The sequence below is a fragment of the Varroa jacobsoni genome, unplaced genomic scaffold, assembly GCF_002532875.2.
Source record: "Varroa jacobsoni isolate VJ856 unplaced genomic scaffold, vjacob_1.0 contig03150, whole genome shotgun sequence".
In the NCBI taxonomy this organism is placed as follows: Eukaryota; Metazoa; Arthropoda; class Arachnida; order Mesostigmata; family Varroidae; genus Varroa; species Varroa jacobsoni.
The window spans coordinates 11947-24794 of NW_019214966.1; the positions used below are offsets into that span (position 1 = coordinate 11947).

Genomic DNA, 12848 nt, shown 5'->3' on the forward strand with positions numbered 1-12848 from the left:
CGTAGATTTTCTAGAAGACGCAGCACGGGACGAGCGGCACGTAGACCTAGCAATAGCCTTATGACCCTTCTTTAAATGGTTACAATTCTAGACGTAAATTATGGAATCGATGCTGTCTAGAGGAAAAAAGCTCGTACGTAATCGGAAAACACTAGCCCTTACACTATATTGATAATAAACTACTACTAACAACAATTAGATTGGTAGTTATACTCCGTACAGAACATTATTTATTAGAACAAACTCTTTATGGGTAATTTTACAAAGATTAATGGGTAATTTAGACCTAAAATTTATTACGCTTGATAATCCTTTTCTGTTACACGTTATTATCATACGCTATACTAGGACGAGACCATGGAGTTGACTACCAAGCGTAGTCGCCCGAACGTCATCCTATTTCATGGAAGCATGCCTGTTCATAATGTTTCGCTACTGACACGTTTCTGTGTCTAATTATATAATAAGTGACTAATTGTTCACTTCGTATTGTCGACATATACAACGCTGATTATAGTGTTACTATATTATTAATATATGATTTGTTTGTTATCCGTATCGACAATACAGAGCCTGCAACGAGACGGCTGTGAGCTGACACAAGCACTCGAATCGGTCAACAGTTCACGCCTTTCCAAAAACCAGAATCTCAAGCCTCGCAGACACCCACCGTTCTACTTCCAGCTAGTCTTAGTCTAACAGTTGGAAGATCCACAGAGCATCTTCGTTGTTTTTGCGTTGCCCATATGTCTTCTGCGAAAGACTACTCGGCTAAACGCGGATAACAAACGAAAATCAAAAACCTGTCTCTGTATGTTCGTGACGTTTGTTTTTTTGCTGTGTTTCTCATTATGCACAATATTAGTAATAATAGTGCAAACAAAATGTTTTTTGCGCTTGTGACGGCGGCATGATCAGGGAGCAGTAATAATAATGCTAGAGATGGAACTGGCGGCAACCTCGCGCGAAGGCACGCTTACATAACATACCTGTGTGAATTGAAAACGGACAAGGTATAATTCGAACTGATATACAACCAGCGTCTTGTATTGCCAGTGTCTTTCTTGTCAGCTTAGCTTTGGCAAGTTAATCTACCTTTGATTTGATGCGTTAGAGCTTTTAACTACAATATGTCGATGACCGTTGAAGCTGAAAAAAAAACTGTTCCGCAGTTAAAAATACAAGCGACGGAACAAACGCCATTCGTCCTTATTCGTACCGGCATAGATGTGAACGGGCCAAGTGATTTCAGCGGCCCTGTTCGCCGATCGGCGGGTCCAACGCTAGTGAGACATGTTGTCACTGCATTATATTTACTACTTTAACAACAGCAGTGGCACATCGATGTATCTGTCGTAGTATATTGTGCAATACGATATATGTTATTTGAAAACACACATTCTTCCCATTAAGGAAATCACGCCTGCAATCCTCTCTCGTCTTGTTCCGCTTAATGTTCCTTTTGTAGCGCACTAAATGATGGACAGCAGCAGCAGCAGCAGTAATAAGGAAAAGCAGGCAGGCAAAGAAAGGTCCGGATCCTACCACCGGGAGCTGATGATCAGCTCTTCTCACCTGAGCGAGCCCTCCTCGCGCGGCTGGCCTGGCAAGAGCGCGACACTACCGCAGCTTTCGTGACGATCAATGCATGCTGTCACTTGTCATAGTGGCCGGCCTCGGTCGTAACTACGAAATTTGTCGAAATTAGCCGATCTGGCGTTGCTAGCAGCTGACGACATCGCAGGAGCGCGTCATGTTAACTACATCACATTAAGCTTACGATCGCCGCTATTGCTACTGACGTTTTTTTCCACTGGTTTCCAGTTGTTTAATCCGTTAGTTCTGCTGTCATTCCAGGCGCCGTCACGGGAGTACTGCTTAGGTCTATCTCCGTGGCCTTAACCGCTAGCACAACTAATAACGTAGACCACAGTATCAAAAACACGACTAACATCATCATTAAATGGAAGTTAGCGCATTTAAAAGCCCTGCCATCGACATTCGATAACGGAAGCGTTGCTAAGGACGACCAGGCTTCACACTGTTCTGAGCTCATCGAGGGCCGTAACTTTTGGAGATAACTATGAAAAATCAATTACATCGATGCACATTTTCCTGAATCGCCTACGCTGATTATTCCTCCGCACTGTTGGTGTCCCTTGCCTTGATATTTAGTTATCGTCTGGGTTTCATATAAGGGATTTTTTCAAGGTTCCATTGAGGATGAAGCAGTTGATGCACCACAGTATTACGCAACGTTTCTGTTTATTTCTGCCCTTTAGCGATCTCCGACACCACAACGTTCCTGTCTTCGTGTTTCTTGAATGTAAACAGTAATACGCAATTTATTACGTCGTTCCCTCGCGCTTCGCCCTATGATACCGTTACAACGTCGTGGTCATCAGCAGGGACGCCAACGACAATATTGTGAGATATCAGAATGCCTTCGATTTTTGTCTTTGTTCCTCGTTTATCGCTAGGAGCGGCATTCTGAGACGACGTACGTTCCAGTAAAGAGGCGTCGTCATATCACCAGCAATTATATCCACGCATGATGGTAGCAGTATATAATCGTTGTAATGTGTGGCACTATCTCTACCGGTCTCGTTGCAGTAGCAACAGCGGTAGTAAACACTATTATCAAAATGGCGCTGCAATCTCTTACGCTCCATAGTCGAATACTGTTTACCATTCTCATAGAGCGATCGATCACCAAATTCTTACCATTCATACAGGATCCAATGAACGAAATGCAGGCAAATCCGAGAGACACGAATTTATCCAATGAAGAAATAATCCTATATGGATAGCGTACCCATAGTCACTGTAATGTTGGCAAAATCGAATTCAACGAGAATAAAATTTCTGTCTTATATTGCTAGTTACAATAGCAGACGAAAAAAGCGTGCGAAAATTCGACCAGTAGATTCCTTGCAGTTCACTCCTAGTTCAAATCTTGTGATCTGTTCACTTTGTAACTGGATTACATCTGGGTTAGGAATAGCGTATCTGGGAACGTGAATCCTGTGTCAGGAGCCGGCACTGACAAAGGAAAAAGGAAAACCTGTTACGAGTATTAGTCATGAAATTTGGCTGGTAAGTGCTCCAATTTTTCAAGAATTGAGAAAAAGTGAAAATTCGCTAGGTTTATTCAAAGAAAAATTGGTTCAGGGAAAAAAGCATTTCCTTTGTCTCGGCAACTAATGCGTAGCCGCCAAGTTGTTATTCCTCGAAGCGGCACAGCGCTATGGAAGTTCGACGAAGACTAATGAAGGTTCAAATAAGGTCAAAGCTCAAAATCTAAGAAGCCGTCTGGCCAACACTGGCATTGCCTACGTAATCTGTTACAGAATTACAACTCGAATACTAAACATGCGGAAACTGAATAGACTCCAAGTCCCTTGTGGACTGACTTCAGGCCAGTTAAAAATCCGCGCGCAATTGGCGGAACTTTAATTAACGAAAAATCTGCTTGGCCATAGATGAGGTATGGTTCAGTCTCCATCTTTGGATGAAGACGAACTAGACTAAGAAATGCCATCGTCCATGACAGAGATCGACTTCAGTGGCAATCTCGAGTAAGCTCGAACATAAAGTGATGGCAATAACCATTAAGAGTATGATATGCTCGCCGAAAATGAAACGATCAGCACAGCCCACTACTTCAGAGGAACTTATAGACTGTTAGTACAGCCATCGAAGGCTGGCTACCTTATGCCAATCGATATGTCTCAACCACTTCTTGAATCGAGCTAAACAACGTCCAATGTTGACCTCAGTCCGTTTATTATCCCGGTCTAAGTCAGTATAATTCCGGAGGTTTTTCATGCCAGCTAATAGGTAAGCATATCTCATTATCGAATTGCTTCGAGAAACCATAGATAGAGAAAGTACAGATAAAAACAAGAATGGTAACTATAGAGCTGCCCGAGCAGGACGACAAGCGTATAAAGGCAAGCACCTCTAACACATATAAGAAATCATTTTAGCCGAACTACTTCAAAGGTTATTTAACTTTAAAGCTCGCAGGATTCGTTTTGAACGGCCTAATTGTACATCGGGGTCTGCAGAAGTGCATCCAGCTAACATTATACAGGCATACAATCAGCGACTAGGAGACTCGCGATGTTTTTACCTGGAATTAGAAAAAAAAAAACTGTGTTAATTATTTCGTAAGCTAGATCTAAAGAAACAGAGAAAGTTCTACTTCGATGCCTAGAAGATGTCTCCCAAGTCTATTTGGACGCTAGTGCAACGTGCGCTCGTGCAGACATGCGACATGCAAACATGTCACTCGGCCATTTTATCCTTTCATAGATGTCATCTCTCATTTCTTCATGGTAGACTAATGCTTTCAGAATTGGAAATAACTCAGCAGATTGCGTCAAAATGAAGAGTTGTGATATGTGACAAAACAACAGATCATCATATACTTTTGATGGCTATCTAGCATCATATTGTACTGGTTTTGCTGATGCATAGGAACACCCACGCTTATCTAGGCCATTATTTCCGGTGTTCTCGCTTGTTAGATGCATGTTAATTGCATATTTCAACAAACTATTCCCTCTATGAAGGTTTACCGAATGTGCGTGTATGACTTCTCTGTAAACGGTCATACACTTGTTCCTATTTTCCATTACTACTGAGTGTTCACTGGTCACCGCCAGTCTTACACTACTACCTGCAATAGAAATACAAAATCTTCTCTCAATTATACGTAAAATCTCCATTTATAGCAAAGTATCACTGTGATTTAAGCATCTTTGTACTGATGTTGATCACACATCCAATAAGCACGATTTGGGAGGTATCAAAAAGAATCCAGCCATTGAAGTTTTTTTTACGAACGTAACTTTGTAAACGTTTGTAGCCGAATGGAGTTGAGTATAATCATCCTAAAATCGAAAAAGGCCCCATCTTTTTCTCACATATTTTGACATATACAGACTGACGTATTGGAGTACTCACAGGATACCAAACATGCCTATACATATTCTGTAAATTTATACCTATTTTTATTATTGTCACGCTAATGTCGACAGCTTGCAACAACTTGGAGGATTACGCAGAGTTTTACCGGAGGTAGTTTACGAAACGACTATATATCGTTAGTTAAATCAACGTTAGCCAGCGAAGCGAAAAGACTCCCATAGAAAAAGTACATCCCAAAAAGCACAGACAACAGCTCACTCTCCTAGATGGTAAAAAAAAATGACTTTATTTATTATCATTAACAAGCCTTGTTTCGCTTTCAAATCTATATATGGCGCGTAAGGGTGGGACATATTGCCACATTAGCGTGCTACATATATCTTCAGTGGCACATTAGGCTCCACCTGCCTTTGTGGCACAATTTTCTCAAAAGATGTTGTCTTCTATTGACAATAAAATTATTTGACATCTTCAAGTTACAAAACAGCAAAAAATATAGACACATCAATCGCTATTGCAGGCATATATATTAGTTATAAAGTGCGATAATCATTTGTTCTTTAGATGAGGTTCAAGCGTACGACCAGTAAGCTTGTAATCAATGTGAAAAAGCCATGTTAGAGCGGCACACCATCGCGATAGGGTCGTCTCGCAGCACCCAAAACATCAGTTAATGATGACTACTAGCTGGCGCGAACAGCTTACTATTAGAACTACCATTGGTACTTTTATATTGGCAGAGCCAGCAAAGCGGCTCACTATAGGCTGTTTATACCTCACAGTTGTGCGATGCCAATCAGCCACCGACCAAAAGGGTGTGGGCGGCCAGTAAGGCCGAAAGAGGGTCAGGTGAAATCCGCCATCTTGCGTTCGGTTTGCCATTAGCAGATAATCGTCGTTTGGAAATGAACCGTCCCATCTAAATTAATATAGGACGACACAGCCTAAAGCTGTACGAGTAGAATATTGCCCTCCTGCCTCTCTGCTTCGACCACCCTCGAAGCAAAAAAATGTGCGTTTATGCGGTCTATATGCGGACGCGTACGTTGCCATGCCAGGGGCACGATGGCAGCGGCAGGAGCAACAATGATAAACTGTGAACGAATCGATTAGTTATTACAGCCCTAACTTGTTCTCAATGAAGCAAAGCAGCGTTGAAAGATTCTTTCTTAATCGTTCGCTTGCTTTTTTCTTCTGATGATCTACCACAGACGGCACTGCCTCGCAAATCGCAGAGCGGCAACACCCCCAGAGGTCACTTAGCAATCACTATATCTTAGTGGTCTGCTTTGCTTTGATTGTCCATCTTGTCTCGCAAGTTCATATTTTCAACTACCGTGTTCTTGGTACACTCGTCATACTGAACAACGGTAAGGGCACATTCACGCCAGCTTAAGATTAAGAATCAAGATGAACATTTTTTGGGGTGTGATATAAACGAACTTTTCTGGAGATAATAAGAGAAAAAGGAAGATCTCATGGAACCGTCTTATGCATTGGAGACCGTTTTCATTCCTGTGTGCCGAGAATGCACAGCGAAAAGGCATCAGATTGCATTGATGTTTCCAACGGTGAAGACATTTACGTACGCCATTGACATTCATCACACTAATGATCGTCTTAATTTCTATTTTTCCCGTTTAAAGATATTTATCCTACTTGGCTTCGGTGTTATCACGCATATAAAAATACGGCGACTCAAAAAGGACATCGACCCTTTCAGTCTCGAATGCGGAATCTTCTATCGTGGCGGCCATCGCGAGCGGTCCCAAGTAATTATGAATGATTCCGTCCAAGTTCCTCCACGTGACGTCAAAACGCTCTTACGGTTCCCACGTGCGGAAAACGCGTTAGCGTCAAACTTGGCCACCTCTCAATGTCGCCGTATATTCATCGCTACATACTTTGGTCAAGTCAGCTTCGTTTATAACTCTACTACAAGGACCTTGTCAGGTTTCCATTGTTCTATTTCTTTAATACTGTACCGTTGTTAATTTGACCCGTATTATACGTTTTTGTGTAATTCCTCTATGTACATTGTATGTATAGAGAGATCGTCGATGTCAGTCAACTGTACACCGCCGTTGGCCGTAAAAGTATCGTCGTCGCCATACAACTTGACGATCTAAATAAGAAAGCTAATAGAAGTGATCGGTCGGCTGGTCGTGAAGACTGAGCAAACGCAATACATATCATAGTCCCAGCAGGCAAAAACTCTACTAATCTTGAGACCGTTATATCATCAGTACCGTAAGCATATATTATAATCACAAGTAAAAAGACTCCGCGACGAACGATGGGATCCTCAGATATCGAACAGTTGTACTATATAACAGTTTTGCACTGTGGTTGTATCATGCTCCTGGAATGGCTGCACCTGCAGCCAATAGTGCACGTCTTAGCAGTGCCAATAAGTATCAAGGAGCAGTAGAACCATGTAGGAACATAAGGTAGCGGAATGAGTTATTGTAGTAGTTTCCTTTCCGCTGTACCATTTGCTTCTGAAGCTGTTGCTGTTATTATTGTTGCTACGGCCAGATGTCGCTACTAAGCAGTGAACTGTGGCGGTCAGCTTTTGACCCGTTTGGGTCATGGGTAACGACATCAGCGGCTGGTTTGCCCCATCGTCATCGTACTCGTTGTCGCTCGAAGGAACAAGAAGAAAAACAGAGAAAGTGAGAGAGGCACCCATAAGTCGGTCAAACGGTATCCTATCAAGAGTACCACCGCTGTCGGTTATCACAGCCGTATCCATCGCTGGTGACGGTGGTCATCCGGAATCGCAAACACTCCCTGATACATCCGTCCCCCCGTCCCCGTTCTCCACATCCCCACTACTACCTCCCCACTTCGTCGCATTCATTTCCACAAGTCAAATCAGTTCCATCCATCACACAGATACGAAGAAACTTCTTTCGCTTGGAAGCCAAAGTCTGTAAAAGGTTGTTGTTGTCATCGTTGCGGTCGTATCCATTCGTTGTGATAGCCGATATGGCCGGTAGAAACGATTCTAGCTAGATGGATTTATCATGTAAATATCCATCAGCCCATCGGTACTACATGCTACTGTAGCATGTGCCAGTCACCAAACCCTCTGCCTTAAGGCCAGAACTAATAAACACGCATAGGCAAAGTCGTAGAGTACACGGTCATTGTTTTACGACAAAAGGAAAGGAACACTTCTATATGTTTTCATGCGTTTCACCATTTTTGTCTTTGTTCCTTAGTTTCACTGCTGTTTTTGTATGTCATTATGGACATGGCTGGACAGCGAATATTTTTTGACGTAGTTTATTTCTCATTACGAAGCGCACACTGTTTCTAATGGTGTTGACATGCTTATTATGCCAATTAATGGCTGCTGGGGTACGGACAGCAATTATTGGGGTAGTGAACTTCCTGTATAGTAAATACGAGTCTCTCTGCAAACTGCGTTTGGATCTGGACGTTTTTCCGTAGTCATTGCATCAGCATTGCGATTATTGATACCTTGAACGATAGCACTGAATCGTACTTGCGATCTATCGAATCGACACGAGTTTACGAAACCTTTATTATGACAGGTTACCCGAAGCGAAGCTTCATTTATTTCAGCTGTTATTAAGCCCATCGTTCATATTATCTAATGACAATCGAACAATTTGTGCAGCGACCAGGACATTTCTAAAAATGGAAACTCAATAACAATCCTTGTTAAAAATATCTGCGACTAAAAAGAAAAAAAAAACTAAAATATCTATTTTAGTTGAAGACGTCCCAATGGTAGTGGTAATACCTGTATAAACGCTGGCTTATGTAAAATGTGTTACAAACTTTTTTTTTTTCAATAATTAGTACGAATTTCGTTCTGACCAATCATATTGAAACTACAGCTTCAGCTCTGCGGTTACGCTGCACGTTATTTGCAGCGGGTCTTCACGGCGTCTTCGTCAATCGCATCGCACACACATCGTAGCAATGTATCCATATAGGCTAAACTATTACTATTGATGGTCAATCAATTTGTTTGCTTGCAGTCGTGACGACATTATGTTTGACGCATTATTTTTGTTTTTGTCCTATCCCTATTTTTGTCCCTATGGCCATAGGGGCCATATGATGAGCAGTTGCTACCAACCGCTGTCTCTGCTAAAAATATATGTAACGCTACGCCACTTTTCATATATAGAGTTTTTCAATGCGGACTGAATTCTCGAAAAACTTAATTAGATCACTATTAGCTTCTTCAAATCGATTGAGTGTGACCACCTGTCCGTTTGATCTAGTCCTAAAAACAAAGTCCTAATATTGATTTATAGACTCAAATAGTCATTTGTGATACTCGTGTTTAATCTTCCCGTAGTTCGTCGTGCCCAAAGAATGTATATGGCTAGATTCAGTCGCAACTGGTTTGCGTCATATACCATAAAGTGGCGCGCGCTGTACAACGCTACCTGAACTTGAAGATCGAATGGCCTCTGCCACAAGGTCTTGTCGGCCACTGCCATGCCAACTCCCTGCTGTTGTCAGGACGGTGCAGAATGAGAAAAGTACTCGAATGGAAAGGATTTACCGATTGCAATGGATCGGAGAGGAAATATCATTTAGTCAGGTAACTGACACTCATTCCAATAGCTGGATTTGCTGAAGACGCCTTTAGTCAATCGATTTAGTCAGCCTGGCAAGCGCGACGTCAACCGGGTTTGAGCGGGGACTCCTACCAGCCGACGCTGCAGACTATCGCAGTTACGCTAGTCAATGATAACAACGCTTATAGCAGTAATGATAATACTTTTGTGTTAAGTGTTTTCTTGACCCTGAGAATGCTTTGCATTAACAGTTAAATATATGCTATAAAATATACGTACAACAATAGATAACCAAGGGCAATGGCTTACGTTGTCCCGATGTCAGTGGTACCTGAACAGCGTAAAGTTCAACAATGCAGAAATATCCTGCCGTTCTTTATTTAAACTCGTTGTCCATAAAAATGTGCTGATTTATCTCAATGCGGCGAGATTTGTCTCTCCACCACAATAGCGTTTCGAAGCCACCGATGGCCAATTTACCCTGAACTGTCCCAACAGCTAGAGAACAATACGTCGACGTTAGCGCTCGACGGTGTCAACATGCTGACTCTGTCCCCACGACGTCTCGAGAACGAGCCTGTTAGGCATGTGGCCCGACGGGGATAATAATAGCCTTAAGCTGATGGCACTGATAGCGTCCTTGCATGTCTACTTCGTCCATCGAATGGCAACCGAATGAATGTATACCGTAAGCTGAACCCGGATTAATTCATCTTAGTGACTTTGCAAATGATAAACCAATTATTTTTAGCGTTGAAGTAAAATTGTGTCCTTCTTTGCGGACCGCTCTTTCTGCACAAATCGGATTTGATTTGATCCGATGAAGTCGACGGTGATTATGACCTGCCGAATTTAAAAATCTTGGAAAGCATTTTAGTTTTACGCGGGTATTTTAAGCAGACAGTACAGCAGCACGTTAGAATTGCTTCGAAAAGTGCCACACAAACATACATCCTCTAATTGTTATCGTCAGATTTAGCGAGTGCAGACGAATGAACGAACCATTTTTTATGTCGCTATTCGATGGAAAATAGCGACACGACGATCCGATTATGGGCATCTCTTTCTCTATTCTACATGCATTAGCGGAGCAGAGGGTACGAGAAAGCTGTGAATTGTACAATATCTTATGCGCGTTGATATTTATTCGGCACCCAAAGGCGACGAGGTTACGAGAAAAAAAAAGCCACACACGCGCTGGAGACTTTAGTGAGCGACGGTGAACACGATTTGGATGATTGTGCCCCTTCATAAAGTCGCTCAAAAGCATACTGCATGACGTACATAGATCATAGACAAGGGAGCATCGCATGAATAACAGGAGAGCGTTCTCTTGCTACCGGTGGACGGCAAGAAGAGATCACAGACGAAGGCAGTTGCACTGATCACTGATTAACTTCGCCACTGTAACAACAACAAGAACGGCAATTTTTGCTTAGTGGCTAGGAACTTACGTTAAAAAAAGCTAACGCCGTACAACTGATACAGCAACAAAAAGCCGCCGGGGCAGATCTGACTACAGCAGCTTTTCCTTGAGCCGCCTTTGGCCGAATTTCAGGTCGACGTTATTACGTCAGTGAGTGTGAGTGGCTCGTTGTGTTGCAAAAACGGTAAAAAGAAGCCGTTGCTGATGGCGACGACGACGACGACGACGACGACGAAAACGCGGTAGCCGCAACGGTCATAGTGATTGAAACCGTCTATTTTTCTTCTTTTCGCAGTTGAAGTAGCTTTCTCTGCAGTTCCTCCGACGATAACTGCTACCTGCTACAACAGCTGTACCGTATAGATCGATATAGAAGTACACAATTTATATATGGTGAATCAAGATCACTCCGGGAGACGATAGCAGATAGTTTATGTAACTGGACTAGATGAAATGCAGCATTAAAAATATACGTTGGCAGTGGTAGAATTCGCTGACTGAAGGGGGATAGTTTCGTTACTCTTCTATGCTATTTTCTTTTGTTTGACGAACGGTATCGTTAATGATAAAAGAGTGTTCACTAGGCATACACACGTGCACACCGCTGCTAGAAACGCCGAATTTGCCTGCTGTCTGAGGATGCGTTTTCTACTTCTACAAGCTAAATATTCTACTGTAATTCATCAAATGCAGAAAAATGATGTTTAAGTAAGATTCATTGCCATTAAGCAGTCGAATGTATGCTTACACTGAGTAAAAAGGGGTGGGTTGATGCCCAACAGCTTCAAAAGTTCGAGACGGCCAGTCGAAATAAATTCTATTACCTATTTAATTACAAATTATTCAAGCTGTAAAAAAAAAGGATCTACGATATACCGATCAAGTAGCCTTACGTTATTTTCTATCGACACTCTAATTTTATAACAACGTGTATAGTTTACCTTTTCTTTATTTGGTGAGCGATTGTAGATACCAAAGACATCCGTTAGGTATATGGTGTCGTAACAAGGTTATGATCATTATTACTTAATCTAATCGTTAAATCCATAGCGATGTCATCACTTACAAAAATTGCCGTACTTACCGGTTTGTCGATTACTAGCTATCCACCATTTAGCACCCGCCGTACATGTCATCCATCATCGCTCCTTCGTAGTGGGGTTTACGTAGGTAATTGCCCCCACCTCGCTTTCACTAGCCCGAAAACATATACAGCTCCTTATTTAAACAATCATCGTTTCTAATTCATCTACAGCGACTCGCATTTACGTATGTTGTTGACGGAAAATTCAATCATAATCATCGTTGAAGGCAGACGTAATGGGCCAGCGTCGTCGCTCGGTAGGGCACTGCCACTTGACACAGTCTGCTAAAGGGCATTCGAGTGTTTTCGGCCTCCACTTTATCGTATTCTATCGCTTCGTTACGACGCATGCGACAAGGGTTGTGTGGAGACCGTCTCTGAACGAAACGAAACCACTATGGGCGTAACGGATGCGGACATTGTTGCTTACGGCACAGACGCACCCTCAGGGCTTCCGCTGGCGATATATCATTATTGACCGCGAACGCGCGCGTGCGCGGTGTCTTCTAGCAGCTAAGCTGATGAAGTGATTGATAGACCCTGGCGGCGACGTATCAATGGAAAATAGTAAGTAGTGTCTGTCTGTGCGCATCGGTGGCCGCCGACATAAGATCACCTCACGGCAATGACAATCGACTAGTGCAAGCAACGAGTAATTGCTACGAAGCAAGCTACAACTACCATTTTGTCTTAACACCTGTAATAGCAGGAGTAGTAGCTCTTTAGCAGTGGTGTCCTGCTAATGCAATTGCACGGTAATAATCATAGCACAAAAGCTGCCTTTGTCCAATCTATCCGTCGATCGATTAAAATAGATGGAAAAACGTTGACCATT

The 12848-nt window shown here is 42.5% G+C and overlaps 1 long non-coding RNA gene across 2 annotated transcripts; it reads right to left on the reverse strand.

Moving 5' to 3' along the window:
• Window positions 1–200: 200 nt before the first annotated feature.
• On the reverse strand, window positions 201–12116 carry LOC111272757 (uncharacterized). 2 transcript variants are annotated; one of them, XR_002687712.2, is made up of 2 exons: window positions 12014–12116; window positions 201–4135 (listed from the first exon to the last, which is right to left on the reverse strand). It is a non-coding gene; the product is annotated as an uncharacterized LOC111272757 (long non-coding RNA). The 2 variants fall into 2 exon arrangements; XR_002687713.2 differs by lacking the exon at window positions 12014–12116 and adding an exon at window positions 10958–11349.
• Window positions 12117–12848: the final 732 nt, after the last annotated feature.